The following is an 11,338-nucleotide window of genomic DNA, read 5'->3' as shown; positions in this document are numbered from 1 at the left end:
TATAGGTGGCTCAAGTAAATTTTTAAGATATATTAAAACCGCAGGAGGTTGAATACATAAGGAGTTACTGGAATACACTAACCATGGGTTTTGAATAGCCAAAGATCTGCATATAAAGAATCTGCATATCCAGCAGGGATCAAACATGTTTTTTGTCAGATGCTGCCACTGGCAGCGGCAGTGGAAGGAGGCACGAGCAACAGTGGTGGGGGCAAACGCCAGCTGCACATCGCTTTGAAGTGGCCTGCTTAGCGCCCTGCTTGCACCCGAGTCTGAGACCTGAGCTAAACCGCAGGTTTCTATAGCACGGACAAAGTGACTCCGGATGCAAACCATCCGCGTGGCGTTCGGGCGCGCCTGCACGGGGAGCTGCGAATGAACTAACGGCACAGCAGGCGTGTGCACGGCTCCGTAGGCCCCACAAAATTCGCTACCGGATCTGTGTGATCCGTACCTGGCAGAGCGAAGCCTTGGCGCGGTATATGCGCGTTAGCGATGCCTCCTGGTAAAGTCCGTGGGCTAAAAGAGTGAATGAGACTAGAGTACACATCTATACAAATAAATTAATTCCATATGCTACTCTGAGAAGAGACATTTGATTTAGAGCAGTACTGTAAAACCGCCCTCTCTTTCAGAGACATGTAGTTCTGTAAAGATTGTTACCAAAGTATTTTAATATTCTGCCATATGCAAAATGACCAGCTGTCTCGAAAAAACAACCAAAACAGCACTAAATGTTATTCCCTGCTTCCCTTAAAAAAACATTGCACTAGCGCTTCAATAAAGCTTCACACAAACCCTCCTCATTTCATGCCCTTTAAACATTGTTTTTCCCTGCTTTTTTTTTTTTTTTTTTCCCAGCATTACCTGGGAAATTTTTAAAAAAGTAGCAAGTGAGAAAGGTCATGTCAGAAGACATACACGTCTGGAAATATATAGGTATATATGTATGTATTTCCAGATCAGTAAGTGAAATTATTTATTTCGGTTATTTGGCCTATAGGCAGTAATTCACAGGCATTTTCTGAGAGTTATGATGGTTTCCAGTGCTTATAGCTCCAAGAGACGATGCGGCGTCGCAGATGAGGTGCTGCGAGCCAGAATGGCATTATGGTGCCCATTACAGACTAGCATCAGTAACACACATCACTGTCGTAACTGCCAAGTCCCGGACAGTGCAAGTATTTTTGTTTAATGCAGCAATAAAAAATACTTTTTTTAAAGGCAGGAAAAAATATTTCCTGAGTTCAAGCTTCCCAGATTGTATTAATCAAAACTCACGGCACTGGTGCTTCTGTTTTATTTCGTTAGTCATTTGAGAGTGTCGGAACAGTATGGAGAGCTGATAACGGAGATAATTTGTGCCAAATGATTCCAAAATGAACGGCTGCAAAAAGTGCTTAAAAAGTTTTTTAAACCACATCGTGCTTTTCCATCCATGAAACCAAAGAGGCGTTTGGTAGGAACCCAGCGTTGGTTCCTCACATCAGTCCAAGGTCTGGCAGAAAACCTCAACCGAAGCTGAGAATAAGGTCGAGGAAGTGGCTGGACAATTTACTAGAAAATGGAACATCGGTTGACACAAAAATTGTCTTCTTGACATGAGTTTGAAAAGCAACTAAGGTTTGTTTCCGTTTCAGAGGTACGCAAGGTCCCTGCAGCTGTAGCCAAAAAAGCGAGTGTAGATTCAATTACATCAACATCCCAGGAGTGAAGCACTTTGTAAGGCAATTATACATAGACTTAGAAATCTCAAAGTACACACTGAAAGCTACGTTTTTCTACTAGGTTTGAAGACTGACAGATTTGCAGTATTCAAAGTGTTGGGTAGCATCGATTCCAGCAGAACTTCTCTGGAAACACCGCTATGCAATTATGTTTTCCCATTAGCAAGTTACCTTTCTGAGGTTTGTTAACTAGCACATCTTCATCTGTTTGATAGGTACCTTGATGCCTTTCTATAGCTCTCATTTGCTAAACGGAATATCATCTAGTGTTACGGAGAGACGATGTACAAAAGCACAATGGCCCATTTTGTGTTTGCAGATATTTTTACCAACTAAAGCAGCGATCTCCTTAAAAAATGCCGTAAGGACTATTGACTAGGTGTATGTTCCATACAACTGCTTTTTAGGCACTGACTCCTAAATGGCCCTTTTGTTCATTTATGTAAGCTGGTGAAGGTTACATGAGTAACTGGAGCACTGGAGCACTGGAACAGGCTGCCCAGGGGGGTTGTGGAGTCTCCTCTGGAGACATTCAAAACCCACCTGGCCGTGATCCCGTGCGACCTGCTGTAGGTGATCCTGCTTTAGCAGGACTAGAAGATCTTTAGTTGGACTAGAAGATCTCCAGATCAACCCTTCCGACCCTGGCCATTCTGTGATTCTGTGAATCATTGCAGGGGTTTTTTTTGGTTTGTTTTTTTTTTAATTTTGACAAAATATTTGTGTTTAATCCATTTTCTGCAATCTCCCTACTATTCCAGAATTTATTGTGAGTATTAGTGGGATGAGAAACTTCAGCCCTTGATGATCCTTGTGTAAAAATTGTTCAGGCTGACTGATTTTAAAATTTCTTTCAAATCAATATCCTACTTGTCCAAAAGACTGCCAATAAATTTGTCAGTTGTTTACAACCAGAGCTCCCCACTGATTGAAACATATCGTTCTACTTAAAAATCAGTGTCAGAGTATCGGCCGCAGGTGCTAGATCCCACCTGTCAGAGTTAAATGATTATTTTTGCTTAAGTGAGAAGCTTTGACAGTCCATCTGGACAGAGCGTAATGTGAGCTAAATGATACCTCGTAGCAGCTTTATTACCCGAGAATGAGGTCAAAATAACTGGATCTGATTTTTGGACAAACACAATCAAGACAGTTGACCTTGCGCTGTAGTGAAGGATCGGCTTTTCAGCTCTAATCGGTCGGTTCTCTCTACTGATACAGAGAGGCTTGAGGACGCTGCCTGATTGTGCAAGAGATTTTTTTCAAACAGCCACAGGTACCATTCAGCGAGAGCTAACACTTAACATTTGTGTTTTGCCTCTCTAAAGTACTGCTTTCCTGCTTTTTTTATGAAGCATTCCTTAATAACAAGAACCTTTAGCAAATTTGTCGTTCATTACATTTGTATTATAAGTGGAAAACAGAAACTTAACTCTACAGAGAAATTTAATGTCTCCCATCTCCTGACAAACCAGTGATATTTTCCAGTAAGATACAGCAATTCTCATCTGAAACTGCCGGCAAGCAGTCTCGGATGCTCCAAGCCCTCTGTTTCAACACACTTACGGCTGAAGAAGTTATCAAATGATAAAGGAGTTAAATGAGAAATTCAGACAACGTTTGTAATCTGTGGTCACCCAGTTATCTCTGTTTTCCAGCACCACTCTATTTATTCCAGTGGGCAGCCGATGGTACAACAACATCCCCTGCAAAGAGTTTTCGCTAACTATAGACTCTAGCGAAGGAGTTGTTTTGGCCTAGCGTCCCGATTTATCTCTTTGTCAGAGCAGCTTATCTAAGAGAACTCGTTAGCTTGCATACCTTATTCGTAATTACATACGGCACGTCTGGAAGCTGTGCTGTGGCAGAGAAGCTTTGCAGAGAGGGTTTGCTAACCTGCCTTCACCTCAGCTCTAAAATCAAAACACTTTTTAACTATTTTTTATTCTACACAACCTGCATTGTACAGATTTATGGAGGGAATCAAGATGCAGCAAAGGTTCAAGTTCCTAATCGTTACCTTAGAACCCTGCAGGTCTACCCGGAAGGCAGCGCAGGCTGCCCTGGGAGGGCAAGGTGGAATTGGGAATAGGGACACCCCGGGAGGCAGAAGCCAGTGCAGCCGCTGGCACCGCTGCTTTCCCAGAAGCGAGAAGGAAGGTACAGGGCAGGAGAGGAGAAATTTTGGGCGCAGCACACTGCTGTGAATTTGGTTTGTGAGAGCACCTCCAGCACAACGCAGAGCAGCAGTGACGCTGTAAGATGCAGGACAGCCAGGTCAGAGCCCTGCTGAGAAGCAGGGGGAAGGAAACAAGACTTAAATACAATCTTTTCTTGCTCTCTGTCATCCTCACTTCAACATCAAGAGGGTTAGTCTTGATATTCAGCCCCTTTTAAATCTAATTAGTTTAGTTTGTCTTCCTTTATGGATCAAATTATCCTTCCAAATAACAGCAGGTGCAGTGAGACTTAAAGTAACTGTTCAAATATGGACACTTTCAGATGTGCAATAGAAACACCTGGGGCAAAACTGGGATGTCTCCTCATGACTGTTACCCAGCCCTTGGTCAGGCTGGTCAGACTCCTATGAGCTAACTGGGATTTAGCACAGAATTATGGAGTTCAACAAGAAAAGGAGCCTCAACTTAAATCATGTCCTGAGAACATGCTTTCCACTCCTGATCTTGGGTGGGTTTTTTTATTTCTCCTCCTAAAAACCATTTGATTAATCTAAATCAAATGTATTTATGTTTTATCTGACTTATGGTTTAGCTGAGAGGTTGACATTCACAAGAAGACGGGGATAATAGTCTGAGCTATTTGAATTTTGGCACTGCTGAGCATACACATACAGCCATCCCCAACCTCTTTCCTCACAGCAGACAGGTAGGAGACCAGAGCTAGGTCAGGACGAGAGCTGAGCAGTGTGAACTAATTAACAGTAATGCATAAGTAAATGCAAAAGGAGTAGTGAAATGAGTGAAAATTTAAAAAATGAAAAAAGCACAAAGAAGGCTCAGTTTGATGCATTGAAATGTTCTTTTATTTTAACACCAGTTACCTTTTCCTAAGAGGGAGAAATCTTACCTACGGGTCAAAACCAGAAGAGTCAGTTCTGTTCTTTCGCGTGGCTCATCAACCCCGTCAGCTCTTCTAAAACATCTGGTTGTAATGACAGACAGCACTCGGAACTGCCACACAGAAAAAGCAAATTACATTTCAGCTTTATGCTTCAGGTAAATATGTGTATGTGTCTCCCCCCATCTGTCTTAAAATTTGAGCAGGAGGCTGTGAGAAAGCAGAAGACACCTTCATCAATTGTTCCCACATAATTCCTTTGAGCTGAAAGTGTTTTTCACATGGATGTATAACTTAATCAGGAAGCATCTAGGGCCTTTACACATTGAAAGGTCATTCCACCAAAAATAAACATAAAAGAGGCTGCCAGCTTAATGGAAGTTTAGTTCAGATGCCATCCAGAATTTGTCATCTATTTGTCAACTCTGAGTTTGCAACAAGAAAACACACGCGTACCCTAAAATAAAATAAACCCTTCTGTTATGTCACACTGTTCCTATTTGATCATAGTCTAAACTCTGAAAAAACACTGGATCTGATCCCACAGGGCTACCAGGAGCAAAATGTGATCTGACAAAATCACTGAGCTAAATACACAAATAGACTGATGCAGCTCTGCTTTCCCGAAGCTAATAAAAAGACACTTTGAAGACTGTATGTCTGTCTTAACTGGAGCTGCTTTCAAAAGCTAGGATGTGCGTAGTGTCTTCCTTTCTGTTGTTAAACTAGGCAAAAATAATCTGAGAGAATATGATTCTCTGGACATCTTAACAGAAGACATCTGCTCGATGAGCAGTGAATGGAAGATGGACCAGGTCCCAGTGTCCCTTTTGTTCATCTGCAGCTCTGGTGATCTTGACCAGAGGAGCCAACTCCAAAACTCTTTTTGACTCAGGACTTCACTGAACGTGAGGTTACAGGACTTAAGTTTCAACAAATTCTTGTCAGATGTACTGACAACTGTTATATTATTTTTCCAAACCAAACTATAAAACACATAGTTTCTGTAACTTCAGTCTGTTGAAAATTTCCCACTGCCTGGACTACATAATGATTTTCTTAAATCTGCTTATCACAATTACCCCAAGCTTTGATTCTTACAGTTCAAGAGTTTATTGTGCCAAAACTGTGATGCAGAACTGTATAAGATAAACATTTATTTGCCTGTTCAGACCGAAGAGGTTATTTCAAACTACTGACATGACTTATTTTTAAAAAATATATTTGTGTCCATTATGCATATTTCATAGTCACTCAACTTTTTTGTGTCATTATGATAAATGATGATGAACAAGAATGTTATACTTGGTTCCTGTGTCTTCTTTACACTCTCATTGACTGTGCAGTTAAACCATAACGTCCTGTCACATGAACACACCGTCCTGTGAATGTACAGCCTTGTATCAAAAACCCTTACAAAGATTTTGTTTCTAAGACTTTAGTCCTGGATCAGGCAAAAAGAGGAACCATGTGCACAGACAACGGTGTGTTATAAAAACAGGATGGGAATTCTGTGCAAAACTCACCTGGCTATTCTTTGACCTGCAACCTGAAATTCTCTTAGTGTATTTTCTTTTGGGAAATCTTCTAGCTGCAGTCATGCTAAAGAAGAAAGAAAACTATGTAAGATATATTTGTCCAGACACTATTAGTTTACAGTATCCCACGCTGTGTATTCAGCACAAGGGCTCAGTCATGCAGGAGTCTCTCTTAAAACTGTTCGTTACTCTACCGAGTCTTGCTGCCTGCTTGATATTAGTGCAAACTTCGTGTGCTCAGTTCCCTCTCTTACAAGTGTTTCCTGGATGTCCAGACTTGGCATTGCTCCCAGGGAAGCGGTGGAGCTAAAAAGCATGGTGAAACTTGCAGAACTTCAGTCTCAGACTTTGGTTCTGCTCCTGTTGATTAAAGCAGTGGAGGGTAAAGCCTTAATACATCATTTTCAAAGCAAAAATTTGTACCTAATGCAGGATGGACTTCAGCAAACACAGGTATGGAGCTAGCTTTTTGTGTGTATTGCCATGTTTTGATGTCTTGAAAAGAAACTCATCGAACACACACACGTGGAGCACACTCACCTTCTGACAGAAGATAACCTTTACAGACACCATTAACATTGAAAGTATGGCTGTGCCTGAGTTTATAATGAGAAGGATTATTTGGTCATTTCCAGTCTCTCTTCCTCTCCCAAGCTCCTGTTAACATCTCCACTGAGCAAAAACACCACAGTGGATGGCAGGGCTATGCCCATGCTGGTTAGCCAGCGACCAGCCGTTTGGCAGCTGGCTTCTACTCACCTTTCCTTTGCAGGAGATGTTCGCATGGGTTTCTCTCCTCTGCCCAGCTGATGATTTCCATGGAGTGTATTAGGATGCAACTGCTTTTGAAAACGTTCTTCCTGCTCAAACTTATGTGAAAGTGGCCATGGATTCAAAGGAGTGACTGACAGACACGGGACTGCATAAACACCTTGTGGTTGGGACCAGGCTAAAGAAAGAAAAAGAAGCTGCTACAAAGGGTCCAAGGAATTAAAAAAACTCCAACATTCTCATCAGAACCTGCTGACTCCTTGAAACTCAACTTTTCTCAGGACTATGAGCTTTGACAGTAAAGTTTTCAGACAAGAGAAAAGAGAGAAAAAGCAAATCCAATGATCTCGTGTATAGAGCTCGACGGGGCTGTAAGAAATAAAGGTTAAAGGACTCTGATGTGAGTAAGAGCCAAGAGACTCGAAGCACAATCCCGTGACTGCCCTAAGCGTGGTATTATTCTGCGATGATACTCTAATTTTTCTGTACAAAACCAAAAGAAGTAAAGATTTCCTTCTCAGTGAAGATCACCAACAATCACACCAAGCAATCTCAAAAGGTTTTGAGGGATGGAAGGAGAGAGCAGGGCAGCAGACTTGTTCTCTGGCTCGCTCACCTTGCCACGGCAGCCTATTTTGGCAGCTCAGGATTTTCTGAGGACTGGAAGTGATCTACTCCAGCTAACTGCCAGGCCACGTTCCCAGCACCAGGGAACAAAAAGAGGGCTGTGCTGTCGTAAGGCTTTGCAAGGACCTTTCCATGCCGGCAGAAACCTCTGGAAATCAGATCCATTGGTTTTGTGTTTTGCACCGTCTGTGATTTTTTTTTAATAGAGGTGATATTTGAACCACAGAAGTGCCCTGGACTATTACAAACACCGGCAAAGAAAAACAGCCTTGTTCTAGTTAAAATGAGCTGAAGATTGGAAACAATCTTTTTAGCTAACACAGACCAGAATTTAGGGGGGGAAAAGAAGATTGTTATCACCATTTATAACAACAGCAGTTCTGCAAATTTAAGCATCATCTAATCTTCTGTTTGAGAAAATTGGTTAAGTTTGGAAAGCATTCCCCAGCTGCTGCAATGAACTACAGGTTTTATGCATTATCCAGGTTTCATTCTTCCTCTGGACCTCTGAACCTCTGGAGAGGCAGTTCCGACTCAGACAGTCGAGCAGAAGTGGAGTCCCAGGTTTCCTACCTCTCTGCCGTATCAGACATTACTGACCCTCAAGCAGGGATGGCAGAAGAAGATAATATGCGATCAAGAGCTACAGATTAGAGCCCTCTGTTCTAATTTAAGAAGGAAATTAGTGACAGTTCAGATTAATCTGCAGGTTGTGGACTGCAGCGTAGCGGAGACATTTCATTCTGTGTCCCTGTTGCAGGGTAGGATGCTGCAGGAGATAAAGCTGCCAGGTACAAGCAGGAATCACTGAGCCATCCTGTTCAAATTCACATGTGAACATGACTCAGAGCCACTGCTAGAGATGGGATGTTTACCCAACTCCATTAGCATGGAAAATAGAGGAGAATTATTATAATGAGGGGGATTCTTTCCTCTGAGCAGGAGAATTTTATAAATGTCTCCTCTCAATGTTGTTTTGGTTTTTTTTTTTCAGGAGCATGCAGGCTAAGATTTTCTGCTTGGATTTCCTTACTGCTGAAGACTCTGTATTAAAATTCACCGTGGCAAAACTCACTTGTTCATGAGTATACCTATAAGCACGGTTTTGTATATAATTTCATCTTGTGAAGGTTATTGTGTAAGTGAAGATTTGCCCTGACTTCTTGGCTACTTCATTACAGGCAAGGTAATGTTCTCCATTAAAATAACGTGTACCATCTGTGCCACCCAGGAGTCGTAGTTTGACCCGCTCACGTGTCTGCAGCATTGAGTGGATGGTACATGCCCACGTGGATCAGACAGCTGATGTAACTAGTGATGCTGCCCAGAAACTCTCCACCTCACATCTGCCCATCCTGCCGACACAACCGTCGAACCCCTGAATGATGGATCTCCTACGTAGCTGAGCAGTACTAGTGGTAGTACAGCCGTGGTGTAGCTCTGGGGAGGGGCCTGGAGTGAGAGCCCCGCTGGAGGCAGCTCCCGAAAGAAAGGGGGGGAGGCACTAATAACGCTTCTTCCAACTCTTCTCAACTGCTCTTATCAGTGAGGCAGCCTTGAGCAGCCAACTACACTCCTAGAAGTGGAGGGGTTGCATTCCTGGCATGGACCCAAAGAGCTCTTTGTATGGCTGGGGAATGCTAGCACTCCCAAAGCTGAATTCCCAGGCAGAGAAGGAGAGCCAGAAGGAGCAGAGACTAAAGGACATGCCTGCCTTTCTCTTTCCCTTAGTCTGCTGCCTCCTTTGAGACTCATCTGCTGGGGCAGAGAGGCAGAGATGCTATCAGCTGTGCGTCTGCTTTTTCAGTTCAAGGGAATAAAAATATTTGGAAGGGATGATTAGGGACAGAGCACGGATATCATTAAATTACTTGCAGAACTCACAGAAACCGGAGGAATACTTCTGCCGCTACACGTGCCATATTCTGCTACTGCTTATAAAAGGATCAATTTACTCCTGAAAGAGGGCTTTCAAGTTCCCTTTTCAGTTGTTTTTTCCAGCCTCTGTACCGTGCCTGCTATTGGGCACACTCAGCTCTGGAAATAGTTCTGGTTTGGACCGAGATTTGCTAGTAAACCTTGAAAAAGTAACCCAGATATCCCCGTGTACGTTTGGGTCGCTGCAGCCTTCAGTACAGAAGAGCAGTTCATCCACTAGGTGGAAGCCTGTAAATGCTGATGGGTGATGACAATGCAGCAATTAAAAAAGCTGCCTGAGACTGACTCTAATTCATTCTCCCGATTTCTAACGAAGTAAGGCAAGGTTATCCTGCTCCCTGGGTAGACCCAGGCACCTCTTACACCAGAGAGCTGTCTGCTTGGGCTTCTGTCTGACTGACTCAGGAAGACCAGGGAATGATCAACCAACAGTGCCTATGTTGTAAATATTAATTCAGCCATTCATAACATATTAGGAAAATGAGGAGTTCTAAAAATCCAAGTTGTCTTCTGCTGCTTATGTTCTGGGTTGAATTTTGCTTTCTCCGCATACAGACCACAGAAATTAAAGTTGGTTTTGAGGTGTTCACAGCCAGCTTCTCTCCCTGATTTAAGGCAGGCTGCATTCCAGGTGGAAATAAAAAGGCAAAAGGAAAAAAAAAAAAAAAAAATTTTATACTGGAATTAGCTTCTGGAGCCTTCTCCAGGTTAAAAAAATCTGAAATTTGGAAATCTGTGTTTTGTGAACACCCAGGTTTAGTGTAGTTGAACTGTGACTGCAACAGGTACATTTAAAAAGCTTTTCTCCACTTAGACAGTACACTTAGCACTCTATTTTCTCATTAGTGCTTTGCATTTTCTATTAAAGTTCATAGGAACTATATTTATCTATCAAATAATTTGCATATTATTACTGTAACTCCAATAAGCGGGTGACACGATCAAGCTATACGAACCGTACAATGGCTGCACCAGTACAGCAGTCAGCGCGAGATCAGACCATTTGAGGATGGCTGCCTACTCCATCGGCAGTTACACTAAATTATGTACCCAACATTGCAAATAGAGTCAGAAGCAGTCTGTAGCGTAAGAGGCAGATTGGCGCAAGATTATCAATCACATTGCACCTTTAATTTTCTGAAAGACCAGGATCAATTGTATCGGTGGCTCTTTTTTTTTTTTGTACTGTTGATACGAACAAGTCCACAAGTCTGGACAAACCAGGAAGACAAGCATCTGCATTTCCCTGGTTATAGTTAGCAGAGAATCCGTAATTGAGACCTTTTTTGCTTTTAGCTGAAATGGCTCGGACACCTGGGGCAGGATATTAACAAATGCACCCAGTGGAGTTCTGGGCTCTTCAGTATTGGTACTCTGGATTTGGATGAAACATTAGGCGGTGGAAATCACGCTGGTTAAATTTATCATGTCTCTCGAATCTGAAGATTGAGACACTCTGCGTGCTTACTGCATTTATTAACAGAGCTTTTATTTGACTCAGTCTTAAATGCATCCAAGAGAACTTGGACCGACGCCTGCTTAGAAATACAGCACGAGGCACTGGCCATGCACATCCCTGACCCGCAGGTTCATCACTAACACCTCGCTGCCCTACCTGATCCTGCACCAGCGTTTTCACCGATGGTCCTGACGAACGGT

This window comes from Leptosomus discolor, chromosome 6 (genome assembly GCF_034619465.1).
Source record: "Leptosomus discolor isolate bLepDis1 chromosome 6, bLepDis1.hap2, whole genome shotgun sequence".
In the NCBI taxonomy this organism is placed as follows: Eukaryota; Metazoa; Chordata; class Aves; order Leptosomiformes; family Leptosomidae; genus Leptosomus; species Leptosomus discolor.
The sequence above is the reverse complement of the archived record's forward strand: the minus strand, read 5'-3'. Positions refer to the sequence as shown.